Consider the following 27,083-nt stretch of genomic DNA (forward strand, 5'->3'; position numbering starts at 1 on the left):
ATCACCTTTCCTTCTAACAACACTTATGTAGTAACTATATTTCTTGTATATGTTGTTTACTACCCTGATTGTGTAAATATCACTTATATACATACTGTCCATGTTCTTGAGCCGCTTAGGTGGGTAGGGAGACTTCCCATGGGATGAAAAAAATTTTCAACCTACCTACCATCCCTGGTGGCTCTACTTTTTTTTTTTTTTTTTAGATATTTAGATATACTTTAGTATACACTAGTAGAGTTCTACGTTAGATTTGGAATGTATAACAGAAGATAGAGCTTATTGAATTTTCATGTAACAAACACTGTCAACAGGCTCTGTGACAGACTGGTATCGTGCCTAGGGTGTACCCCGCCTCTCATCCAATGACTGCTGGGATACCCTACAGCCCCCATGCGACCCCTTTGGCACTTGTACATATAGCACTTTTTCCTGAGCTCCAGCATCTTTTTTTCAAATGTTCTGAATGAGAACAGTGTGTCTGTGACAGACTGGCGTCCTGTCCAGACTGTACCCCACCTTACGCCCTATGACTCCTGGGCTAGGCTTCAACCCCCTTGTGATCCTTAACTGGAGTAAGCAGTTGAAGATGAGTGAGTGAGTGAGTGAGAACAGTTTGTATACTAGGGATACAACGTTTTTTCATCCTGTATCATATTCTAATGAGCTTTTGCTAGAAAACAATGAAAATCAATGTTTGTTTTTGGTATTTGATCAAAAAAGTTCACCCATGACTAACTTTGAAATTTTTATACTCAGTTGCATTTGGTTGGATTTCCAAAAACTAAAACCCTGGTTGAATAATAAATCTTGAAAGCCAAGATGTAACCTTGCCCACATTCAAACAGGTTTTTCATAAGAGTACAAACATGGGTTCATGGGTGAAAAGTGAGTTCACTTTAGTTAATTATGCATAAAAGCTCCTCTAAATATGATACAGGAAATTGTTTTTGAGTAAAAAAAATAAAAAGTTGTATCTCTAGTGTATACGGACTGAGACTGAGTGCTTTAATCACCTTACATTATAAGCTATTCATTAGCTGTTCATTCATTCATTGTCACAGAAACAAATGTCATTTTTCACAGTGAAAACACTGAAATGCAGGGATGAACTTTTTCTGGGGACTCACTCAGTGCTCTTCTGTCAGAAAAAAAGCTCTATGGACACGGGGTCTTATGCTGCCTTCACATGTTGATGGTACAAAAACAGTCATGCTGGTTGAATTCCTGTCATTTGCAGCGACAGACGATAGATGATGAATGAGACGTGCTAAATTTGCAATGATGGTTGTATAAAAGTGAACCTTTCATGAAATTATCAATATTTTCCTCTCTGTAATATCACACTAATTATTCACATTTACTTGATTGAAACAGAGTGTCTCACAGCAAAATCCTGTTTGTCTTTGTCCCTGTGGCAGGCAGTAAAAATTGAAAAGTTTAAACTTTTCACAGCAAAAGCCACTGCAGCTATGGTACAATTTTCCATCATTCTCTCATCAGAATCAACAGAACATCCAATTCATTTCCTGCCACTTACAGCCAACATGTGAATGCAGCATTAACGGGACTAAGTGGGTTCAGAAAATGAATAAATGACTGATGTAAACTGCTTTGATGTAGGTAAAATTAGCTTGTGAAATTCAAAGAATAATTTAAATTACTTTGCATGTGTATCCACTCAGAAAGCCAGTACAGGTGGCTCCATTTTGACATGGGTTTGGGCTACATTCATCCACCTGCTCCTCACAGTAGCTCCCAGTATATCCAAACTGGCAGTGGCAGGAGTGACCGTTTCCTGTGTCCAGACACTGACCAGAGTTACGACACAGATGGGCAACATCGACGCCTGCACAAAGAAGGAGAAGCCAGGTTTGAGAATTTTTGAAAACCGGGTATTAAATGTTAATATTTTGAGGATGTTTAAACCATGGCACCTCCCATCTTACCTCTTTGTTTGGCTGCTACCTCACAGGAAACACTTGGGACGTCACAGTACAGGCCTGTCCACCCAGTTTCACAGTCACAGCTGTAGGCGGTGCCCCTCTGCAAGCATTTACCCTCATTCTTACAGGGTGATGACTCACACCAGCTCACCAAGTTCTGAAGTGCGAGCACGTACACAGGCACACACACACACACACGCATGCGGTTGGCGTCACGTCTGACAATAACTTGGTGGTCAGATAAATAAATAGATAAAAAGATTTTCGTGACATTTTCCTAAAGTCACCTTGAACCCAAAATATTTAAAGGTTACCTGGAATAACGACACATCAATGGGCCCAAACCCTAATCATATGATTTTTGGTTCCTCATCAGTATCTTTTTTGTTTTTTGAGATATTATGAATGGACCAGCTCGGCTGAAAAAGTACCGTCTTCAAGAGGAAGTAGCCTGAAACCTAAACAACTTTGATTCCAACTTTTGTTGAAGCTTCAGCGCCAAGGTTATATAAAAGAAGCAGCAACAACAACAACAACAACTACTGAGTTTTTAATTTTTGGTTGTGACTATAAGCTTAAATTAGTTTAAGTTATTTCCAAGAAATTCCAATTTTTGAATTTGTAAAGATCAAGGTGAATGTCAAGATAAATAGTCAAATGGTGGTGTTTTCATGGTGGGGAGCTAAGCTAACAACATGCCTTTAAGCCCCGGTCACACGGCATGAATGAAGGAAGGACACTGAAGCCAAAACAAAACAATAAATCTGGACGTACGCTGACTTTCGGAGACAGCATTTAACCATCATCCAGCTTTGTTCCTGTAGCTGGCACTTCATCAGAATTTTCAAACTGTTGAAAAATGTGAACGAATCCCGATGACAACCTCAATTAGTCCATATTCTGTTTTGCTTTCTGTCTTGACGGTTCCTCATGGTTTGCGTAGTTCCCGTACCGTCAGCGTTCTGTTTGATTGTCGTCTAACTTTGTCCAACCTCCCAAGTCCAAAATCTTACACGGACATTGACAATATCTGAAAAGATCAATAACTGAAGCTCAGATGAGCTGAACGTTACTCGTCCATGAGTGCGACAAAAAGCAATGTTTTCATACAGAAACAATAGCGACAAGAATGTTTTATCAACTACTTTAACTATTACACACGTTCCAGCCGTCTGTGTGTGCACACGTTGTTGTTGTGAAGGCAAACCTGTTGTCAAGATAACCAGATCTCGCACCTGCAGGCGCTGCGAAAAGCCCAGGCTGGCTGCAGAAATGATCACAGGCTGGCGCTCGGTCTGAAAGCCGCTGTCAGTCACGTCATCATGAATGTTTCGTTTTGATTTTGTTTAAAGCGTCATGGTCGCTGTTCGCTTTGTTTTTCTTTTGTTAGTTTCAGTTTTATTTTGTTCTTTTATGCGCTTTGGACTCGCAGGCTTTTCAGTGATGGGAGAAGTGCAGGATCATTTGTCCACTTTTTCTCGATGATTTGTGACTTTGTTCCTTCCTTCAGCTATTATCGAGTGCCGTGTGCCCAGGCCCTTAATTTCGCAATAGTATGTTCATCAATTTTTCAGCTGTCTATAGGTGACCACAAAATCAACACACAGGCAAACAAAAAAGTAAACAAACAGCATAAAAGTGGTGCACCTTTTACCCACTGGGTTGTAATCATTACTTACTTGATAAGCTAACCACCAAAAGAAAAACCTCAAAGAGAAACAAAGGTATTGTGACTTTAAAATACTCTCCATCCTCGTACCTGACAGTCGACTCCGTTGTAGCCATGTGGGCAGGTGCATTTATAGGTGCCATAGCTGTCATGGCAGGTGCCCCCGTTCAGGCAGGGTTTAGAGTCACACTCATTGATATCATGCTGGCAGTAGCTCCCGGTGAATCCTGGTGGGCATAAACAGGTGAAGGTGTTGATTCCATCAACACAGGTGCCGCCATTGAAGCAGGAGCTGTAGATAAGAATGGATGGGAATGTGTTAGTATGACATCACTAACATCATTTCTCAGTCATCCAGGAATGATTCAGGAACATATACAAATGAGTGTTACTATTGTTTGATGTAAATAAAAGTTTCAGCACAGACCATAACAAGGGCCCATTTTGTAAGAGCCAGACACCTAAACTGAACAAACTTGAGGCCCATTTTGTAATAACGCATACCAGAGGGGTGCAGTCCACCTGTCATGGGAGGCAAATGAGGGATGCAAAGGGAGCAAACGGTGCTTGTGGGTCATTCCGTGTCAATTCAACAGAGAATCTGCCGACAGAAAAAACCAAGACGTTCTGCCAGATTCTCTGTTGAATTGACACGGAATGACCCTTATGCACCTCTGCAGAGCACATACAGCCTCCTACAACTAATTAAAATGCTATTTTTTATCACTTGACTCCCACGACAGATGGATAATCCACAGTGCCCGGATATATCTGCAATCCCTGTTTCTGGTATGCGATATTTGTGTTATTACAAAATGGCCATCATGCTATTTCAATTTAGGCACATCTAATGCTATGACAAAATTAGCTTGTTGTTCTAACATCTTGGACACATATTAAAAAATGGTCCATTACTAGAAAATGGATCGTTACAAGGGCTATGTAAATGCCCTGTTGTTAATCACAAACCCACTATAGGGGGCAGTAGTGGACAGAATACTGAAGTCTACATTACTGTGAAAGACCATAAAACCTGTGATCATATCTGTATATGAACACAGATATTTTAGTTCCCTTTGTTGTGCAGCACTTGTTCGCTCCCAAATTAAAAGCAGTAGGTTTTAACACTGGTCATGGTGTGTTCTGTGAGCTTCGTACCTCTCAGTGCAGTCAGGAGTGTTATTCTCACAGTGGATACCACTGAAGCCAGACGGGCAAGTACAGGTATAGCTGTTGACACAGTCAGTGCGTTGGCCCCATTTCTTACATGGTTGCTCTCACACTCGTTGATATCCTCTGCGCCCGTTGTGCCCCGAAACCCAGGCATGCAAGTGCACAGGAAGCTATTGACCTCATCCTTACAGAGGCCTCCATTGCTGCAGGGGTCTGTGAAAGAACAGCAGATAGAATACAACATTAGTAAACCACTTTCATGTAGCTTGTGGTTTTTCTTAAATGTTCACCGTTTCTCCAAGAACAGATGTGTACAGACTGCAAAGTACACATCTGTGACTTGACAAGCGTTAACATGATCATTAACTTACTCGGTTTGCAGTCATCAATATTGATTTCACAGTTGTGGCCAGTGAAGCCTGGTTTACAGCCACAGGGTGTACTGCCCATGGTGTTTCTGACAAGGTCGCTCCATTTCGACAGGGGTTTGCTCCACACACTCTTTGACTGTCATCTTCACATGTTTGGCCTTAAAGGGGACATTTTATTTTATCCCAATGACAGCACAAAAAAGTGAATATATAGAAAACTCGTCTCCATGTCATTACCAGCATTCAGAAGCTGTAGTGCTGTTTTTCATATAACTAAACTACAACCTCTGCAATGACAAAAATGAAATATTCTGAGAAACAAAAACATTTTAATGTTTACCTTGCCATCCTATAGGGCAAACACAGGAGTAATTCTGGTAATCTTTGGATTCTCGACACACGCCTTCATTTTTGCACGGCTTGGGGCCACAGGGGGCCAACAGGGTTTCACAGTTCTCTCCTGTAACACACAATAACACATCTTCACTTGTCTTCTTGGATCTCATCAACCATTTTTATGATTAATGCAGCTCTAAATTACAAAATTTGTTAAATAAAATGTTAGACTGTTGTTAGTTTACAATGAATTTATTTACATTTCCTTGTAAACTGAATTATCCTCAGATATTCCTCACAACTTTATATGAATATTATGTAGTTTGACTGGACTGTCTCAAAGTGAATAGAGAGAAGCTGGCGTTGTCCTCGTTTTGAAAGACAGGAATTGTTAGCCACCCACCCAAATCATCTCTTCACCTACATCTTTGCTTAAAACACTTCCTGAGATACAATTCCAATTTTTATTAATTAAAGTTGTGTTTATTTTTTGGAAACCCTTGCAGTACTCTAGTGAAAGCACAGAATACCACACTGAGTAAAAAACAAGAACAATTTACCATCACTCAGAGGCAAAATTCTGAAGGAGAACTGTATTTCATCATCTTCACCTGTTATTTTCAGAGGAAAATGTATTTGGCTTCCTGCTGAGCATTCCAGTGCAACTCCAAAGCCTGAGCTTCATTACACGTGCTTTATGTGTTGAGTCTGTCGTCGTGTTGCCCGAAATCAACTCAGACAGCCTGTGCTTTCTTTCACATAGCAGCTATAGATTAAAGTTGGTTGGTTGGGTATACATAAAAAAAAAGTTTACAAAAGATGCAGATAGTGTAAACTCTTTGGATCTATGAATAAAGAACAGAGGTTTGTGCCTGGTGTGATTGTGAGCAATGTCTGCAGGCAACATCGAAGGAAAAAAAATGCCTACCCTGCTCCTACTTCAATACTGCTATATAAATAAAATGTGATTATTAAAGTTGTCACACACTAAGTATGTGCACAGAAGATGGACTGGTACTATTCAGGTCTCTTTATTATTTTGGGTTTTGCTCATAAAATCATCACTGAATGTTTTATTTTACATCAAGAAAATGACTGAACCTTGTAGAGATTTGAATTTTTTTTTTTTGTTTTAAATAATCGAGTGACTGTTTAAATTTGTATTGAATTTGTCTTGCAATCACAAGATCACAAATTCTTAAAGACTCGCTGTTGTTTATCATGTGGGAGTCATGACACTGAAAATAACCCAACCCATCTTTCACTCAAGCCTATCACAAGATTTTAGCCAGGGTCTGTCAGTTTTAGACCCCTGCAGAGATGTTTCCATATCTGTTTCCACAACACAGGGCTTGTACAGGAAGCCAGCTCCAGCTTCCGGCCATTGTGAAGCCATTTGCTGCCCTGTGAGACAGGAAGCAGGCAAACAGGAAATATGTCAAGCACTCCGTTCCCACCCCGACAGAAGCAAAAACCTTTCATTATTCAAAGTTTTGTGGATTTTTCCAAAAAGATGCCATGAATGTTCGTCCTATGTTTTTCCGTCACTGTGTATTTTTGCCAAACAACACGTAAGATGACATAAAAATATTTTTCTGACTCAACTGAGGAAGGCTTGTGCATCACACAGGGGCAGTGCAAGTCAGAGGTTTAGTGCCTTTGAGCTCTGAGGAAGTCTTGCTGCTGAACTTTGCTCAACAGCTATTTCATCCTTATTTTTCACTTTGACCAACAGTTTAAGTACACAAACTGTGGAAACTCATCTCCGAGCATGGAAATGCCAGAACGCCAGGCCTTGTGTCAAATATTTTCAATAATATTTTCATACCAGTGTAAGGTAAAACACAGGTGCACTTGTAGCCTGCAATCTCATCAGTGCAGGTCCCCTGGTTCAGGCAAGGGTTGGAGGCACATTCATTGATGTTTGTCTGGCAGTTTGCTCCTATGGATTAAGTAGACATCATAATACACATGAAAATTCAGTAAGGTATATCTTCTATTATACATACCAATTCTAAGGTAGAACTCTACTAGTGTATACTAAAGTATATCTACATATCTAAAAAAAAAGAAGAGTAGAGCCACTTAGGTGCCTGGTCTTGAGAACCAGGGATGGTAAGTTTAAAAGCTTTTTTAACCCATGGGAACTCTCCCTACCCACCTAAGTGGCTCAAGAATATGGACAGCATGTATATAAGTGATATTGACACAATCAGGGTAGACGATTTACTATATAGCAGGTCAAAGGTCAGTGCAACACAATATGCACCATATAGTGCAGATCAGTGCTGTTTTGAAAACAAGCATATACACTAGTAGCACACAAATACAAGCTGAAATACTGACTAGACACACACAATGCAAGTTAGCACTGACCGGTAAAGCCCATGCGGCAGGTGCAAACATATCCACTTGTCATGTCCTTGCAGGTGCCTCCATTCATACAAGGGTTGGATTCACACTCATTGTTGTTGATGTCACAGTTTTTACCACTCCAGCCAAAATCACACAAACATTTATAGCTGAAAATGCAAAAACATAAGAACAGAATAAAATGTGATCAATCCAGGAAGATTTGTCTCACACAATGAAACTTGTTCAACTATAAATTGACCTTCTTATCCTTGCACATTATATTTGGGTGGCTGTTCTGCATTTTTGTGCAAACGTAGACAGAACATTTATAATGTATTTTTAAATGTGCAAAAAAATAAAAACAATATTTTGCTCTCCTCTCCAACAGAACACATTGGATTGTTAGCCAAATACAAAAGGATTATTAACCGACGAAGCGACATTAATAATTCGATTATTATATGGTTGTTCGGAGCTGTGTTTTCATCTGGTTGGTCTTCATTTTATATGTCCACTTCAAGCTTGTTTGCTGTTAATTCCTTCAATTCAAACTCCTCAGTGTAATAAAATTTGCTCTGGAGAATGGTCCTCTTCATCACAAATAAGATACGTGATGCAGGTGAATTGGAAACTTTAAACTGTTTGTGTGTGTGTGGGTGTGAATATGTTTGTTTGTTTGTTTGTCTATATGCGGCCTTGTGACAGACAGGAGTCCTGTCCAGGGCTGTACTTGCTTTTACGCCCTACAACAGCTGGGATAGGCTCCAGCGTCCCATGACATTTAATTAGAGTAACCGGTTGACGATGGGTGTGTGTGTGTGTGTGGTGTGTGGCGCACACCATATTTTCCGGAGGCCAAGTCGCACCGGAGTATAAGTCGCATTTATCACTCCATGTGGAAGTAAGCAAAAGGATTAATTTGCTGTATTAATCATGTATAAGACACACGCTATAAAGGAGATAACTGTTGTGAAGGTGTCGGAACACGGACCCACAACAGGGGGCGCCAAATGAAGGACAATGGATAGAAAGGAGTAACAATTTAATGTTGTGAAGGACACAACGGAATACAGACAGAAAAATATGGATGCCAATTGTACACAGAGGACTGTGGGCAGGCTCGAAGATATGAGAACCTCTGATGATCGAAAGAGCCGGGGCCCCCACCGCTTCCACACCAACTGCCTGAAGAACACCGGAGCCCGCCAAGTCTGAGTCCCCAGGTGGTCTCTGTCCGTTGTCGGCCCTGGTACTGCTGGCAGGACAAGACAAGAAACAGATGACGGGTGAGTGTGAGTCCTCACACCCAGCAACCTTTACACACAATTCACGGGAGGGAAAACCTCCACCTCAGATACGTTATCTCTCGTGCAGCTCTGTTTGTCCCTCTTCTGGATGGAGTGAGAGACGAAGGACCGTCGTCTTCTCACTATCCGCCAATCCCTAATCTCCAACGACTTTACTAGGTATACGCTGCACACAGATCACAATGTGAAAAACACTCAGAGAATACAAGCAGAGAGCTACCTCTAGTGGTAGATGATTTCTCGGCGAGGAGGTGGAGTTGTAACTCGCTTTCTTATGAGGTGGTTGATGAGAGGACAGCTGGTGTGTGTTGACAAGTGACAGCTGTCACCTCCAATGGCTCCGGCGCCCTCTCATGCTGAAGCCCGCACTCCAAGCAGGGGCGCCGACTGGTGGTGGTGGGCCAGCAGTACCTCCTCTTCAGCGGCCCACACAACACTAACCAGCTAATGAATGTTACTGTAGCTTTTTCCTCACAAACACCCCATAATGACATGAAAAATGTTTTGTTTTTTTATGTTTGCAAATTTATTAAAATAAAAACTAAGAAGCACATGTACATAAGTATTCACACCTCTTTGCTCAATACTGTATGCACCTTTGGCAGCAATCTTCATCTCACTGCTTATTAATTAATCAAAAACCCAGACAGAGCTTTAATTCATTTGAAAGCTTGACTCTTAGCCTTGTCCATCCAATTGGAAGTCCCAAAAAACCAGTTTATTTGTTATATCATCGTCCACCCTGGGTCGTTTTACTGTGAGTTTTCTCTGTGAATTTTCAGACCTTTTGTCTGACTTAGTGCTTAGCTCAGATCAGATAATATGTGGGTGATTTGAAATCCACACAGATGCTGAGAATGACAGCCTCAACATGCAATTAATCTATTATTAGACTCTATTGGCTTTGCTCAAAAAGTAAATGAGTCCACCCACCACTTTAATCATATCTTAGATCTTGTTCTGACTTATGGTATGGAAATAGAAGACTTAACAGTATTCCCTGAAAACTCCCTTCTGTCTGATCATTTCTTAATAACATTTACATTTACTCTGATGGACTACCCAGCAGTGGGGAATAAGTTTCATTACACTAGAAGTCTTTCAGAAAGCGCTGTAACTAGGTTTACGGATATGATTCCTTCTTTATGTTCTCTAATGCCATATACCAACACAGTGCAGAGTAGCTACCTAAACTCTGTAAGTGAGAGAGTATGTCGTCAATAGTTTTACATCCTCATTGAAGACAACTTTGGATGCTGTAGCTCCTCTAAAAAAAGAGAACTTTAAATCAGAAGTGCCTGACTCCATGGTATAACTCACAAACTCGTAGCTTAAAGCAGATAACCCGTAAATTGGAGAGGAAATGGCGTCTCACTAATTTAGAAGATCTTCACTTAGCCTGGAAAAAGAGTCTGTTGCTCTATAAAAAAGCCCTCCGTAAAGCTAGGACATCTTTCTACTCATCACTAATTGAAGAAAATAAGAACAACCCCAGGTTTCTTTTCAGCACTGTAGCCAGGCTGACAAAGAGTCAGAGCTCTATTGAGCTGAGTATTCCATTAACTTTAACTAGTAATGACTTCATGACTTTCTTTGCTAACAAAATTTTAACTATTAGAGAAAAAATTACTCATAACCATCCCAAAGACGTATCGTTATCTTTGGCTGCTTTCAGTGATGCCGGTATTTGGTTAGACTCTTTCTCTCCGATTGTTGTGTCTGAGTTATTTTCATTAGTTACTTCATCCAAACCATCAACATGTCTATTAGACCCCATTCCTACCAGGCTGCTCAAGGAAGCCCTACCATTATTTAATGCTTCGATCTTAAATATGATCAATCTATCTTTGTTAGTTGGCTATGTACCACAGGCTTTTAAGGTGGCAGTAATTAAACCATTACTTAAAAAGCCATCACTTGACCCAGCTATCTTAGCTAATTATAGGCCAATCTCCAACCTTCCTTTTCTCTCAAAAATTCATAATTACATACATACATAATTATTGTATGGCCTTGCCTTACAATATAAAGCGCCTTGGGGCAACTGTTTGTTGTGATTTGGCGCTATATAAAAAAATTGATTGATTGATTGATTGATCGAATTACAACCTCAGTTCTTCTTGAATATGATGCCACAAGCTTGGTGCACCTATCTTTGGGCAGTTTTGCCCATTCCTCTTTGCAGCACCTCTTAAACTCCATTAGGCTGGATGGGGAGCATCAGTGCACAGTCATTTTCAGATCATTCCATAGATGTTCAATCCAATTCAGGTCTGGGCTCTGGCTGGGCCACTCGAAGACAAAGTTGTGCTGAAGCCACTCCTTTGATATCTTGGCTGTGTGATATCACAGCAGGTCATTGTCCTGCTGAAAGTTGAACCGTCACCCTAGTCTGAGATCAAGAGTACTCTGGAGCAGGTTTTCATCCAGGATGTCTCTGTACACTGCTGCATACATCCAGTGATGCCGGTAACGCGTTACTCTAATCTGACAACTTTTTTAGTAACGAGTAATCTAACGCGTTAATCTTTCCAAATCAGTAATCAGATTAAAGTTACTTCTCCATGTCACTGTGCGTTACTATTATTCTTCATTGTGGGTCGATAACAGCATTAAACTTGGTCTGTGGGCAGGGGGTCGGGGTTCGACTGAACTGCCCACTTTAAGCGAGCTGTGAGCTTTTAATCCGCGGTTTTTTGCAGCTGCTCGACTCGTCCTCACCTCTTAAAGCGCGGTGATCAGCACACCTGCACTGAGCTTTACAAAGACATTTTTATACTTTTTTTCCTCTTTTATTTGGAATTCTGAGCTGAGCCGCTCTGTATCTGGTCGTTAAAAACAGCTGATCCTCCGCGACACGTCAACAACTAACACTATTTTCCACTCAAATGCACCTAAACTCTCTTTCTGAGGACCACATGATGTGAAAACGCAATAAAACTTCTTACCATGTAAATCTGTCATTGGTTTTCTGCATAACTAACTGTTCATGCCATTCTTTGTGCTCAATACGACCAAAGCAGGGGCGAATCTAGATGGAATGGGGGCGTTGGGGCAAGGATGCTGCTCCCCCCACAAACACCCCTAGATTAAAGGTGCAATTTTGAAGCGTTTTTTACTACAACTACTATTGCTTAAAATAATAATAATTCGACAAGTAAAATGTCTAGAGAGAATGTAAATGTTTAGAAAAATGTTGTAGAATTTAATAGTTACATTTATAAACAATGTAGGTTTCAAATTGCAAGTTTTACTGTTACAGTGCTGTCAACAGTAAATATGAGGTCAAGAAAGAGGTCTTTATTTTTACTTTTATAAAACAGTATTTATTTTCAATTGAAGTCAAGAAAGGGTGTACTATAAAGTGAGTTTTGGCAAAACAGGTATCATTGTCATGTGAGGTGGCAGAGGGTTGTTGTCGGCAGCTGGGAAAAGTAACTAAAAAAGTAACTAGTAATCTAACTAAGTTACTTTACAATTGAGTAATCAGTAATCAGTAATTGGATTACTTTTTCAAAGTAACTGTGGCAACACTGCATACATCTTTTCGTCATCCTGACTAGTCTCTCAGTTCCTGCTGCCGAAAATCAACCCCACAGCAAGATGCTGCCATCACCATGCTTCACTGTAGGGATGGTGCCTGGTTTCCTCCAAACATGACACCTGGCATTCACACCAAAGAGTTCAATCTTTGTCTCATCAGACCAGAAAATTTGGTTTCTCATGGTATGAGAGAGTCGTTCAGGTGTCTTTTGACAAACTCCAGGTGGTCTGCCATGTGCCTTTTACTAAGGAGTGGCTTCCATCTGGCCACTCTACCATCCAGGCCTGAATGGTGAATCTTTCTGGTAGGTTGTCCTCTCTCTACAGAGGAATGCTGGACAGAGTGACCATCTGGTTCTTGGTCACCTCCCTGACTAAGGTCCTCCTCCCCGATTGCTCAGTTTAGACAGGCAGCCAGCATTAGGAAGAGTCCTGGTGAATCTGAACTTTTTACATTTAGGCATGATGGAGGCCACTGTGCTCATTGGGACCTTCAAAGCAGCAGAAATGTTTTCTTACCTCTTTCCCAGATTTGTGCCTTGAGACATCCTGTCTCGGAGGGTCTGCACGTCAATCCTTTGACCCTCATGCTTGTAGTTTGTGCTCTGACATGTGCCCCAGAGCTCAATTTTGAGCTGATGGCAAAAGCTGTGACGATTATGTATACATGATTTCTGAGTTTTGGTTTAGTTTTGTTTTGTTGAATTTTTAATGCACCTGCAAAAAAAAAAAAAAAAAATTACATCGTCATTATGGGGTATTATGTGTGTCGCAGTTTGGGGGAAAAAATTAACAGTGACGATGCTATGGGCATCACACAGATTAAGGAGCGGTACAACCGGTTTAAAGACGTCCGCACAACGGTGGAGAGTGAGCCACGCTCCGGTCGGCCATCAACATACTGAAATGACCAGATAATTTCCAAAGTGAACGCTGTGGTGATGCGGGACCGTCGTGTGACTGTCCGAGAAATTGCGGAAGAGGTGGACATCAGCACTTTTTCGGTACATTTCACTATGACAGAAGATTTGGCCATGAAAAGAGTGGCGGTGAAATTCATGCTGCTACTGACGGCGGAGCAAAAGCGCCTCCGTGCTGAAGTCTCACAGGACATGCTGTGACATGCCCACTTCTTCCACAATTTCTTGGATAGTCACACGACTGAAAAGTCACCGAAAGCCGTCTGAATCATCCGAATGGTTTCCACCTGGCTGTCGCCCAGTTTCTGGCAAAATTTGATGCGGCGCTGCTCCAGTCGTTCCATCATTTTCCTTGAAATGAAAATCCGCCGAGCGTACTGCACATGTCCTCACACAAAGGTTGCTTACCAGAAAATGATGCAATCGACAGATGTGAAAAAGTCACGCATGCGCATGAAGGTTCAAGGTTTGCTCATGCAAGCACACGTGATTCAAATCCATCAGGTTTTTGCAAAAAAAGGTCTGATACTTTTCTAACAGACCTCATATAGTATATTATATATATCATATATATATATATAGAATATATATATATATTATATATATATATATGATGAGAGAGAGGAGAGAGATGAGGAGAGATGAGATAGATATATCCGTAACATAACATATCCATCTGAGTTAATTAAACATTCAGGAGTTAAAATATTCAAGAGTAAAAATCTTTTCACTGCTATTTGTATCAAAACCCAAAGAAATCTGGAAATAACCAAGCTTTTACGGTTTAAATTTATCTAAAAAAAAAAAACATTACATGATTAAATTGGCTCAGTTCATTAAGGTTCTAACTTGTATTTAAAGCTAGTCAATTCATTCAGAATCAAAGAAATAAAAATGTAGTGTTTTTGCATAAGGTTAACATGTCATCAGTCTTTTATACAAGCAACTGCCAAATCTGTGTAATCATCAAATTACTTTGACTCACCTGTTGATCTGGTCTTCACAGTGACCATGGATACATGGGCTGCTGAGGCATTCATTGACCTGGGAGAAGCAGCTGTCATCATGGTAGCCTTCTGGACATACGCAGGTAAAGCTGTTAACACCGTCCACACAGGTGCCACCATTGTGACAGGGGTTGACGGCACACTCATCAATGTTGATGTTACACATGGTACCTTTAAAGCACAGGATGGATGCACTGATGACATTTCTGAAGGATTGGATATGTGAAGGAATCACACCAAATGGCCAATAAGCAGCCTGCACACAGGCAACTGATTCATTTTTAAATTATAAAGTAATTTTTGCAACACATAACAAAATGGGGACTGATTACCCTCAGGGTTAAATCAGAGCCACACATGCAACTGAACGCAGCAACTAACAAAGCTATTACACAATGAAATCTACATCTCAGTGCAGTGAATGTATTGATTTCCAGGAACATGAGTGGTTTAAGTCCCACACTGTCGGCCACTTAAAGCGGTAGCACCATTCAGGTCAGTGCCACACATAACATAAAAGCACCCTATTTAGCTTTAAAGCAGAGACCGACTTCCAAGCTTTTAAAAGCTCGACTTTCAGGAATCTTTTCTTCTGCAGAACTCCCCGGTGACTGTGTGTGACAGTGTTTATGTCTGTGTGCTGTCTTTGTGTCGGAGGGCAGCATGCCTGTCCTACCAGCAGCAAGCTGGGGACAGGGTGGAGCAAGAAAGTGACACCAGTTGAGTTTCAGAGCAGCACACTCACTCGCTCTCCATCTGTCACCCTCCCATCAGGCTCACACTACTCCACATATATACGTATGTATATTCCTCCAATAACACGCCTCGTTTTGTGTAGCCTTCACCTGAGACTGGAGGCTTTTTCTGCAGGACTACACATTTGAGATTTTTCTCGAAGATGAGCCTGAATTTTTGCCAAACAACTTGCACATGCTTGAACACAGACTGTATTCATTAGTGGGAAAACTGCTTACCTGTGTAGCCAGGTTGGCAGGCACACTCGTAACCATTGATCTTGTCAATGCAGGTCCCATAATCGCACGGATTGCTCTTGCAGTCGTCAATGTGATTTCACAATTGATTCCTGTCAGAAAATTGATTTCAGTAAGGTGATACAAATAATGAATGTTTATAGGTGCAAAGGTAAGAATGAACTTGAATGTCGCATGAATTGAAAGACAGAATGTACCATTCCATTTGGCTGACGCCTCACTATTTGGTACATTCCATCTTTCAATGAATGAGCATATTCTTTCCATTGCCCGAATGGACAACATTCATTATTTGTTTTGCATGACACCTTAAATAGATCCACGTCATTTTATTTATTTTATTGGTATTTTACTGAACAATAGAGAGGTGTTGCTGCATAGATCAGGCACTGGACAGCAGCTGGACCCAGTAAGTCACTCCAGCCAGCAGGCAGCTGCCGGACACATCACTGACCTGAGCAAGACCCTCAGGATCTTAGCGGGGTGTGTGAAGACACACGCCTGCTTTCTTTAATCCAGTGAAAAATCAGGACAAGAACTTGTCCAATTCTTCATCTGACAGCATTTCTACAGCTGCCAAACCCCCCTGAGAACACCGCAACTGTGACCAGGTTTTCAACTGTGATACGCATATTAGCAATATTGTGCAAACTTGTTTCTTCCATTTGCAGAACATTGCCCACCTTAGTTAGATGCATAGTGTCTCAAGCTGAGCTGGAAATGATCATCCATGCTTTTATTTTGTCATGTTTTGATTATTGTAATTCACTGTTCTTTAGCCTCTGTCTTCTCTGGATCATTTTCAAACAGTCCAGAATGCTGCTGCAAGGCTTTTTACAAGGTCATCCAAGAGGTCTCATGTGATACCCATTCTGTCATCTTTGCACTGGCTCTACCATATAGTTTAGACTTCAGTTTAAAATCTTTGCATGAGCTCTGCATGGTCAAATACCTCTGCACCCTTACATAACAAGCAGGTCTCTCAGGTCCTCAGACCAAGCCTATTTATGAGTGGTCCCTCAGTCAAGGCTGAGGACCAAAGCAGACTGTGCTTTTGAGGTTGTGACTCCCAAACTGTGGAATGTACTGCCGTCACATCTGAGATCTGTGGACACGGGTGAAACTTTAATGAGAAACTCAAGAGCCACCTGTACAGGCTTGCTTTTAATTAGTTTGTCACTGCTGTCTGAATTTCTGTATTTCTATTTTTATTTATTGTTGTTGTAAAGCACTTTGTGATTTTATCTTGAAAGGTGCTATATAAATAAACTTTACTTACTTACTTAGTTTACTTGTATCACAGAAGTATTTTTAGGAAAAGCTCACGGAGTTGTGCAATAGTGCAAAAGGGATGAGAGAAAAATGTGTGGCAAATAGTACCAAAAATACACACTAGTGACGTCACCCATGCAATGGGACAAATAACGAATGTCACATGACATTAAATCCACCGGTCAAATGACAAGGATCTTCTACTTAGGTGTCATATAACACATTTTAGAACATGGTGTACTTGTGTCAGTCTATATGGGCCCTACCTGTAGTTCCTTTCGGACATTTGCAGATATATGTGTTCTCTCCATCCATGCAGTTGCCGCCGTTCCTGCATGGCTGGCTTAAACAATCATTGATGTTGGTGTCACACAGCCGGCCAGTGTATCCAGGGTGACAGTGGCAACTGAAAGAGGCCAAACCATCCTTGCAGGTGCCATAGTGACACGGGTCCGAGTGACACTCATTGATGTCAGTCTCACAGTGCCTCCCAGTGTAGCCTAACAAAAGATATCTATTTAACAATTTTGATATTAACCAGTATCACTTCTGCTCACTTTTCTTTTGCCAGGAACATTCAAATGGTTGCTTTAATTGTTCCAATTATCTTTCTGGGATGAATTAAAGACTTTTTAATCTTTTATTGAATATTTTGTTCATGTTTGTTTCTACTAAAACTTGCTTACCTTCAGTGCACTGGCAGGTGTATTTGTTAGGCCCATCCGTACACTTGGCACCATTTTTGCAAGGTGTGCTGGCACACTCATCAATGTCAATCTGACAAAGTTTGCCCGTAAAGCCTGAAGAAAAGACAAGAAGGTTTTATTGTGTGTAGGTGCAAGTGACTGTGTGCGTGAAGATATGGCTACAGTGTTGTATGTTCTCAACATTTCAAGCCAGTCCTGCTCATAACCCTGAGCCTTATGAGGGTTTTTAACGAGCCACAAATCTGCATGTTAATTAACAAGTGTGGAACGCTACAATACATCCGGAAAGTATTCACAACGCTTCACTTTTTCCACATGTTACATTACAGCTTTAGTCCAAAATGGAGTAATTTTTTCCCCTCAAAATTCTACTCACAATACCTCATAATGACAACATGAAAAAAGTTTTTTGTTTGTTTGTTTGTTTGTTTTATTTTACCAAATTTATTAAAAATAAAAAACTAAGAAATCACACGTGCATAAGTATTCACACCCTTTGCTGAACACTTTGTTGATGCACTTTTGGCAGTAATTAGAGCCTCAGGTCTTCTTGAATATGATGCCACAAGCTTGGTGCACCTATCTTTGGGCAGTTTTGTCCATTCCTCTTTACAACACCTCTCAAGCTCCATCAGGCTGGATGGGGAGTGTTGGTGCACAGCCATTTTCAGATCTCTCCAGAGATGTATCAGGTCTGGGCTCTGGCTGGGCCACTCAAGGACATTCTCAGAGTTGTCCTGAAGCCACTCCTTTGATTTCTTGGCTGTGTGCTTAGGGACATTGTCCTGCTGAAAGATGAACTGTCACCCCAATCTGAGGTCAAGAGAGGTCTGGAGCAGGTTTTCATCCAGGATGTCTCTGTACATTGCTGCATTCATCTTTCCCTCAATCCTGACTAGTCTCCCAGTTCCTGCTGCTGAAAAACATCCCCACAGCATGACACTGCCACCACCATGCTTCACTGTAGGGATGGTGCCTGGTTTCCTCCAAACATGACACCTGGCATTCACACCAAAGAGTTCAATCTTTGTCTCATCAGACCAGAGAATTTTGTTTCTCATAGTCTGAGAGTCCTTCAGGTGTCTTTTGGCAAACTCCAGGTGGGCTGCCATTAGGATGGCCAGATGTCCTCCTTTTTGCCACAAACTGAGATGGATTCCCGCATTGTTATTGACAGTCTGGCTTCAGTTTGGAAATGTGTGTTTGAACATGCATTTTTAAAACATGCATTTCAAAACTGAAGCTGGACTGTCAATAACAACACCGAAAACCATCCCAATTTGTGGCAAAAAGGAGGACATCTTGCCACCCTATATGCCTTTTACTGGGAGTGGCTTCCGTCTGGCCACTCTACCGTACAGGACTGATTGGTGGATTGCTGCAGAGATGGTTGTCCTTCTAAAAGGTTCACCTCTCTCCACAAAGGAATGGTGGAGCTCTGACAGAGTGACCATTGGGTTCTTGATTACCTCCTGGACTAAGGCCCTTCTCCCCCAATCACTCAGTTTAGAAGGGCGGCCAGCTCTAGGAAGAGTCCTGGTGAATCCAAACTTCTTCCATTTACAGATGATGGAGGCCACTGTGCTCATTGGGACCTTCAAAGCAGCAGAAATGTTTCTGTGCCCTTCCCCAGATTGGTGCCTGGAGACAATGAGGTCTACAGACAATTCCTTTGACTTCATGCTTGGTTTGTGTTCTGACATGCACTGTCAACTGTGGGACCTTATGTGTAGACAGATGTGTCTTTCCAAATAATGTCCAATCAACTGAATTTACACCAGGTGGACTCCAATTAAGCTGTAGAAACATCTTAAGGATGATCAGTGGAAACAGGATATACCTGAGCTCAATTTTGAGCTTCATGGCAAGGCTGTGAATACTTATGTACACGTCATTTCTTAGTTTTTCTTGTTATTTTTTAATAAATTTGGAAAAAATCTAAAAAAAAAAAATCTAAAAAAAAAAAAAACTTTTTTCACAATGTCATTATGGGGTACTGTGTGTAGAATTTTTAAGAAGAAAAAAAAAAAAAAACAATTTCATCCATTTTGGAATAAGGCTGTAACATAACAAAATGTGGAAAAAGTGAAGCACTGAACAGTTTCGGGATGCACTGTATAAGTTCTCCATTTCCCTTTCATTTTTTTCTCAGTGAATCTCTAAAAAGAGAAGGGAGAGAGGGGGAACCAATTTGTTTTAAGCCGAGGTGGTACACAGGAACAGAATGAGGAAGAATAAAGGTTGCAAGGCCTCCTGACCAAAAAGATGATAGACAAAGGAGGGCCTGTCTGCTCAACACAATGCCAAACTGAGCCCGCTGCCTCCTTTGTTGCCCCCAAAAAGCTTTCCATCACAATGCACGTTCTCCTGTCTTGCTTTCACCCCTATGCCCACGTTCCCTGCCAGCCACTAAAAAAGTCAGCTTGACCTTTGACCTTCTGGTATTCATACTCCTTGTCATTCAAAATTAACCAGCAGGGACTCTTTTTTCTGAGTATTATTCTCATCTCCATTCCTCCCCCCATCTGACGATAGTACAGACCAGCAGGTCCCACACATCCTCTTTATCAACACCATAGGAAGGAAAACGGAAGTGGTTTAAAGTAAAAAAAAAAAGTCAGTTTCAGCTATTCCGATGAGAAAATACTTATAAAGCCGATGGTGTGTTGACATTTTTCCTCATAAACTCAAAGTATTTAGTGTTTTCTGTCAGTTACATCCAGGCACATGATGCGATTAGACACAAGCAGACACAGCAACAGCATTCATTTTAACAAATATGTACATAAAACACATACATATACACTGTGATTACAATATCAAGGGCTTATGGGAATATACAATTCATCAAGTTACTCAAAATAGAAATTTTGGAGCATATAATTAGTAATTATCCTGCTTATGAATTTCAGGTTGTACCACATGTATACCACAGGTAATTCCGGTGAACCTTCTATTGGTGGATATTTATAGTGTACTGTTGACTAAAAATATGATGCCTGGAATGAAAATCCTGTCTGGCAAACAGAACAAATCTGCTATTGAGCAGTTTGAATGCAAGGTGAAGAATAAGACAGAGGACCTTATCTTCCACTGCCAGCAAAGTGTCACATACATCTAACACAGGATGAATCACGTTACAGAGTTTGCAGGTTCATCCATCCTATTCTCCACCTGCTTTACACCAATCACAGGTTACAGGGGGCTGGAGCCTATCCCAGCAGTCACAGGACGTGAGGTGGGGTGCACATACACACCCGCACACACAGCTACAGAAAATTTAAAGTTTCCAATTCACCTAACACACGTCTTTTAGATGTGGGAGGAAGCCGGAGCACCTGGAGGGAACCCACACAAAACATGGGTGAGAACATGCAAACTCCACACAACAGACCCAAGGTGGGAGGCGGATCCCACAACCTTCTTGGCAAGAGTGCTAACCACTAAGCCACCGTGCTGCCCTGCACGCTTATGTCTATCATAAGAAAGCATTTGCATCTCAGACCACATAAAAGTGTGGTCTCAAGCTACTGGTTTTAAGCTACTAATATGCACACCTGTGTTCAATTCCCAACATCTCTGTCTTGCATGTTTGACAACTCTTTGTTGTGCTTTATTTGATTTTTTTTTTTTGTTATTGGTAGTATGGCCAAAGCAGATGGTCACTCCTCTGAGTCTGTTCCGCTTGAGGTTTCGTCCTACAATCAAAAACATTTAGCACTGTAGCCTATGTGCTTGGTCAGGGAGTGAGTAAGATTTGAACATACCCTCATGAAGCACCTTGGGGCAATTTATGTTGTGATGTGCCTGCTCTATATATAAACTGAACTGATGCTCTGTGCTGCGATGGACTAGCAACCTGTCCAGGGTACCCGGCCTCTCACCCAATGACTGCTGGGATAGGCTGCAAGGAATAAGGGGGTATAGAAAATGAATGATGCTATCTGTCTGTGTCATTGAATAAGACACTTGATCAACATTTTCCCAGTCCACCCAGCTTTAGGACTTTATTCTTTTTTGCTGTCAAAGTAAACAATCAATGCAATTTATTATTTTCAACAAATCGCTAAATCATTATTGTTAGTTTCTGGGGGGGGCTAATAATTTTGACCCTGGCTGTTTTTGCTGTTTGTGAAATAATTTTGCTTCTGTGTGCAAAGTAAAATAATGCAAGCATCCAAAATAAAATGACGATGTTTAGAAATGCTGGGTAGAAAATCTGTTGCTCAGTTAAAAAGGCACTTGAGCAAATTTTGTTCTCATCTGTATTGACAGGAGTTTTTTTTGTTTTTAACAACTGAAAAATTGTTGTTGACTGAGTCAGAAAACAATACCATCCTGTTCAACATTCCCTGTGTACAGAGGTGGGAAAAAAGTTGCAAAAAATCTCAGTGGTACAGATTGTTTATTTACCAAAATGTGATTAAAATGTGGCTTCTTCACAGTGCAGCTATCAAAAGACAACAGTAAACAAAAGGGAAAAAACAAAAGTGCATTTGAAGTATTACCATATATTGTATATACAAATAGATAACATGAAAATGCATATATGCATTGGGCCAAACAACACTTCAGCAGCCAATGGCGGATTTATCCCCAGACTGCTGGAATGAGCTGTTTCAATGGCTCTCAGTGGGGTTTCCATGGTTATTCCATGTACAGAAATGAAAAGAGCAGACCCTCTTTTCTGAAGCCTGGCTTGTAACAGGGACATATTTACATCTCAAGCAGACCGGTTAAGATCCCGCCTCCTATTTTCACTCCTCCCTTTGTCACTCAGCATAACGGTCTCTGTGCGACTCAAACCTTACAACCACCGGCTGCCGCCCCTCCATCCACCCTCAAAAAATAAGTAAAAAAAAAACTTTCACAGCTGTCACTTTGTGCTGGTGCACCACACATGCCCCTCTCTCACTGCCGGGCACACACTTTCAGAGAGTTCACTTAGGCATTAAGCTCTTCTGTGCATTCCTGTATTCCCCTCTGTATAATTCCACAGCATTATTTCCTGGGGTCCCTCTGTCTCTATTTCTCTCTTTCTCTCAACAGGGGGAATCCTGCCTCTCTCCACCCAGGCTGCCTTTGATCCACCCAGATCTGAGTTCCACTATTTTCCTCCAAAAGAAAGAAAGAAAGAAAGAAATTCACTTCTACTTCAATGGTCTTGGTGAAAGAATGAAAAGAAAAAAAAAATTGGGGAGTTTGAAAAATGTTTTTTTCTTTTCTTCTTTCCTTGTTCCCTGAAAAACACATCAATACTTCTTTTTCAAACAACATGCTACCAATTCCATTGAGAACAGAGGCGGTAGGAAAACAACTACAACCCCTGGTAAAAATGTAAACTCACCACACAAGAGGATGTTCACCCAAATTTCTTACTTTGTACCAAATAAACAAATCACACATATGACACAAATTATATTTGTTCAAGAGCTGAACATTCTGGGTTAGTTAAACATACTTAAAAAAAATCAAATATGATCATTTGAACTAATGGGCATGTTGTTTTCCAGATAGCAGCGTGAACATCCTCCACATGTGGTGATTCCAAGAGTTGTTGACGCCACATTCAGGTCTCCAAATATCCTAATCAAATTCACAAACCACAATCCAAGCACTGCCATGTATAATTATTTTAAATAAAAAGTCATGTTTACAACCACAAATTTCTGCCCACTCATCAGACTTTGGGAAGGATAACAAACTTTATTTTTTGTTTTCAAAGTTCTTACTTCTTCAAACCTTTCCCTACAGAGTTTTTCCCTCTGCTCCTTGACTGCTGCGTTCGTTCTGGGCTATGCAGGCCTGCAAAAGCCAGCCTCAGGGCAGGGATTAGTCTGCCCGTCCAGAACAGTGTTCGTGCATGTGCAAGTGTGTTTGCATTTAAGAGAGAAAAAGCAAAAGCACGATCAACATCAATGCCCATGGCCCAACGTTCTATGGTGCCCCACGCTCCTCCTCTCCCTCCCTCCCCCTCTGCAGCGATAGGCCAGCCTCACCTGTGGGGCACTGGCAGTGGAAGGCGTTGATCTTGTCAATACACTTGCCGTTGTTCAGACAAGGGCTGTTGGCGCACTCGTTTGTATCGATCTCACACAACTCCCCCTCGTATCCTGGCCAATTAGCAAGGGAGGATGAGGAGAGAGGAAAAGACACAGGGGGATTTTCACATAGCAATATACACCGGTAAAATCCCTGCACAGTGGTGATGTAAAGGTATGTGTATGGATGCAGGTTATCTGTGTGTAACAACAGAGATATGGCCTCATTTGAACTTAACTTCTGAATTGGTGTATATGCACAATATGCTACTACTGAATGTGCATCTGCATATAGTGGTTTATGTTACAGGTTCTAGGCTTCACAAGGTTTGATTGAGCTATTTAGCAGGTTTTGGGGAGTTCATACCGTTTGTGTATCAAGTATAAATGGCATGAACTCCCCAACATGGCTTACCTGGCATGCAGATACAACGGAACTTCCCTATTAGATCCAGACAGGTGGCCTCGTTCTGACATGTGTTTAACATGCACTCATTGACGTCCAGCTCACAGCGCGCCCCAACATAACCATGCTTGCACTGACACTGGAAGGATCCCATGGTGTTTTTACACTGCCCTGCATGCTCACATGGGTTGGAACCTGTTTACACAGAACAATACTCTGGCTAAGTAACAACAAACATAAAAATAAAACCAAACAGCATCCAGTTTAAGAGGAACTTAATTTTTTGTTATAATAGGCTGATTAGGGTGGTAATTTGTTGACTATATGTAGGACTGCACTGCAGGAATTTTAACAATCATCAACAATGTGATAAGCACATATTAAATGACTTCATCTTTTGTGGGAATTTTACATTACAGCTGTCCTGAAGTAATTGTCCAGATTGAGAACAGATGACCACAGTGTCTTACACCAAAAAGAATAACTTACACCACCAGTCTACGATTCAGACACACTTTTCCGAACTTTTGACTAGTACTGGACATGAAAGCCATTTTTCAATAAAGATTATAAATATGCATTTTAAGAAAATAATAAAAATGTGTACTATGGTGCAAGACAGAACCCACACAGAAGTGTGGGCTGTGATCTCTGCAGCACAATCTTAAGGTATTTTCTACTCTTCAGTTCCTCAGAAACATCACATTTTTCTAACATCACATGGCCTCACTTCATTAGTTTTCCATAACTGTGACAGGACACCTGTTTTGTTGATGACATATACTGTAAATACAGAATGGTTTTGCACCCGCTTATCTTACAGAATTTACTGAGCCTATGTGCTGTCACATGGTCTCATGACACAAATTTTTTTAAGGTTAAGAAAGTCAGTCGGCTGTCAAGCTTTTGCTCATCAGCACCTGTTTTATGGAATAATTTGCCCGCTGACCTCAGACAATCAAATCCCGTTCAGGCCAGGTCTGGAAGCATGCACTGGTGCCTTGAGTCCCCGCATCTACAGAACCACCTTGAGACCTACATGGCAACCACTTCATTTCAAAGATTCTGTTTAATCAAGACTTAAAACATACCTTTTACGACCATTTATAAATAGTAATTATTTTAATTTTATTCTGACTTAATGTTAAGTTAAATGATTAATCTTTAATTTTTTTTTTTTACTATATTTGGTTCACTGTCTTTTCTGTGCTTTTCACTTTTTGTGTTTCAATTTAACAAGTCTTTTTAATTTATTTGTTGTAAAACACTTTGAATTTTGGTTTCTTGAAATCACCATACAAATGCCACTGGAGGGTGCTGTTATATATTTATAGTTTTAGTTCTTAGTTTTAGATTATATCTAACATGAATTTATTTTATTATATGGGAACACCATTCCAGAATAAAGACTGAATTGAAAATAGAATTGAAACTGAAATAAATTTATTAATGTTGTTATTCATTATTTTTTTGGAATATTACCACCACAGATCGAGTCTATCAGCCATACACATCTATCAGCTACATAACTCTTTGGCCCAAAAAATGCAAACATATTTGGATGAAATGTACAGTAACCTAGTAGACTATATTAAGTTTGAGATCAGTGTGAAACAAATATGGATTATTACAACTACAATTTGGAAGTAAAATTCCCTTTGACTCCCCTGGAAATTCCTGGATGCTGTCCAACCTTTAATTCCTGAATCTCTGTATACAATTACCTAGCCCTAGTTTTCTCAGTCTCAGTTCTTCAAAAATTACAGAAATTAAAATTGCTGAGGGTGTGATGTATTCTAATTATACTTACAATTATGGGCACCAATGTATTCAGAATAATAGGAAAGAACAAACATTTTGGCTTACATAAAACAGGTGGTGTGAAAGTTTCCTTGTCTAGTGTAGGAGTTAACACATTTCTGAAAATTCTCAGTTTTTCCCCAGAAAAAGTAATCACACACTGTTCCATGTGCCAACCCTAGCTCAGGCGGTAAGCATGAGAGGTGTAATCGCTGTCCTGAAGTGTCTGTGAGCAAGACTCTGAACTACACATACTGCACACTTTACCACCTTGTGTGTCAGGTCCTGACATCAATGCATGCATGTGATTAAGAGTCACTTTGGAATATGATTTAAAACAAAGGCATTTGGCAGTGTGGTTTTTACCCAGTGAGCACTCATCCACATCTTGATCACAAGAAGGCCCAACATAGCCTGATGGACAGGTGCAGTAGTGGTTTCCATTGACAGGATTAATGTCACAGATGGAGCCCTTCTGACACGGGTTGCTGATGCAGGCATCATTCAGCTGACACAGCAATCCTGATGCACAATACAAAAGATGGACTTTAGGAACTAAACATCAATGCATTATGCAGTATCCAGTGCTTCAATCAATATAAATCCTTCTAGGGTTATTTTTATTAATTCCTAAAAATTTTATTTATTCCTAAAATGCTTGTATCAAAGTCGAAGTCAGAGTGAACTTTACTGTCAATCAGACCATGTAACAGTAGTTACACAGAGGATCAAAATTGCTTTTCCCCAAACTTCAATGAGCAAGTAATATAACACACAACATATAACATGAGCTATAATAGTGTGCACAGACATCAACATATAAGCAAATGAACGCAGCATATATAGACAAACAGTAGGCATATATATTTTACAGAATACTGTATTCACAGTGTGCCAGAAGTGTAGTAAATTCTGAAGTATGTTACTGATGGTAACATGGGCCTCTACTGGTGGTTGGCTTTCACTGCGGTATTGTATCACTTCCTGTTCCGGAGCACAGCGGTGTTTTGCTGTATCTGTTAGCTGTTTAATTTGCGTAGTTAGATTGATCTAGTTATCTAGATAACGATTTGTTTCCCAGTGTAATCTTCACGTGCCTTAACTAAAGCACTCCTTCTGCTGAATCACCTCTAAATTATTTACACATTATTCACTTTGCGTGTTTTTAGGAATCCGCTAGCTTAGCGCAGCTACTAGCTCTTAGCCGATTTAGCATGGCGGCTTCTCCTGTCTCTCCC

At 40.7% G+C, this 27,083-nt stretch overlaps 1 pseudogene; it reads right to left on the reverse strand.

The window, feature by feature from the left end:
* LOC117510987 overlaps positions 1–27,083 on the reverse strand; it is a 95,302-nt pseudogene that overhangs the window by 22,233 nt on the left and 45,986 nt on the right.

The sequence above is a fragment of the Thalassophryne amazonica genome, chromosome 5, assembly GCF_902500255.1.
Source record: "Thalassophryne amazonica chromosome 5, fThaAma1.1, whole genome shotgun sequence".
NCBI lineage: Eukaryota > Metazoa > Chordata > Actinopteri > Batrachoidiformes > Batrachoididae > Thalassophryne > Thalassophryne amazonica.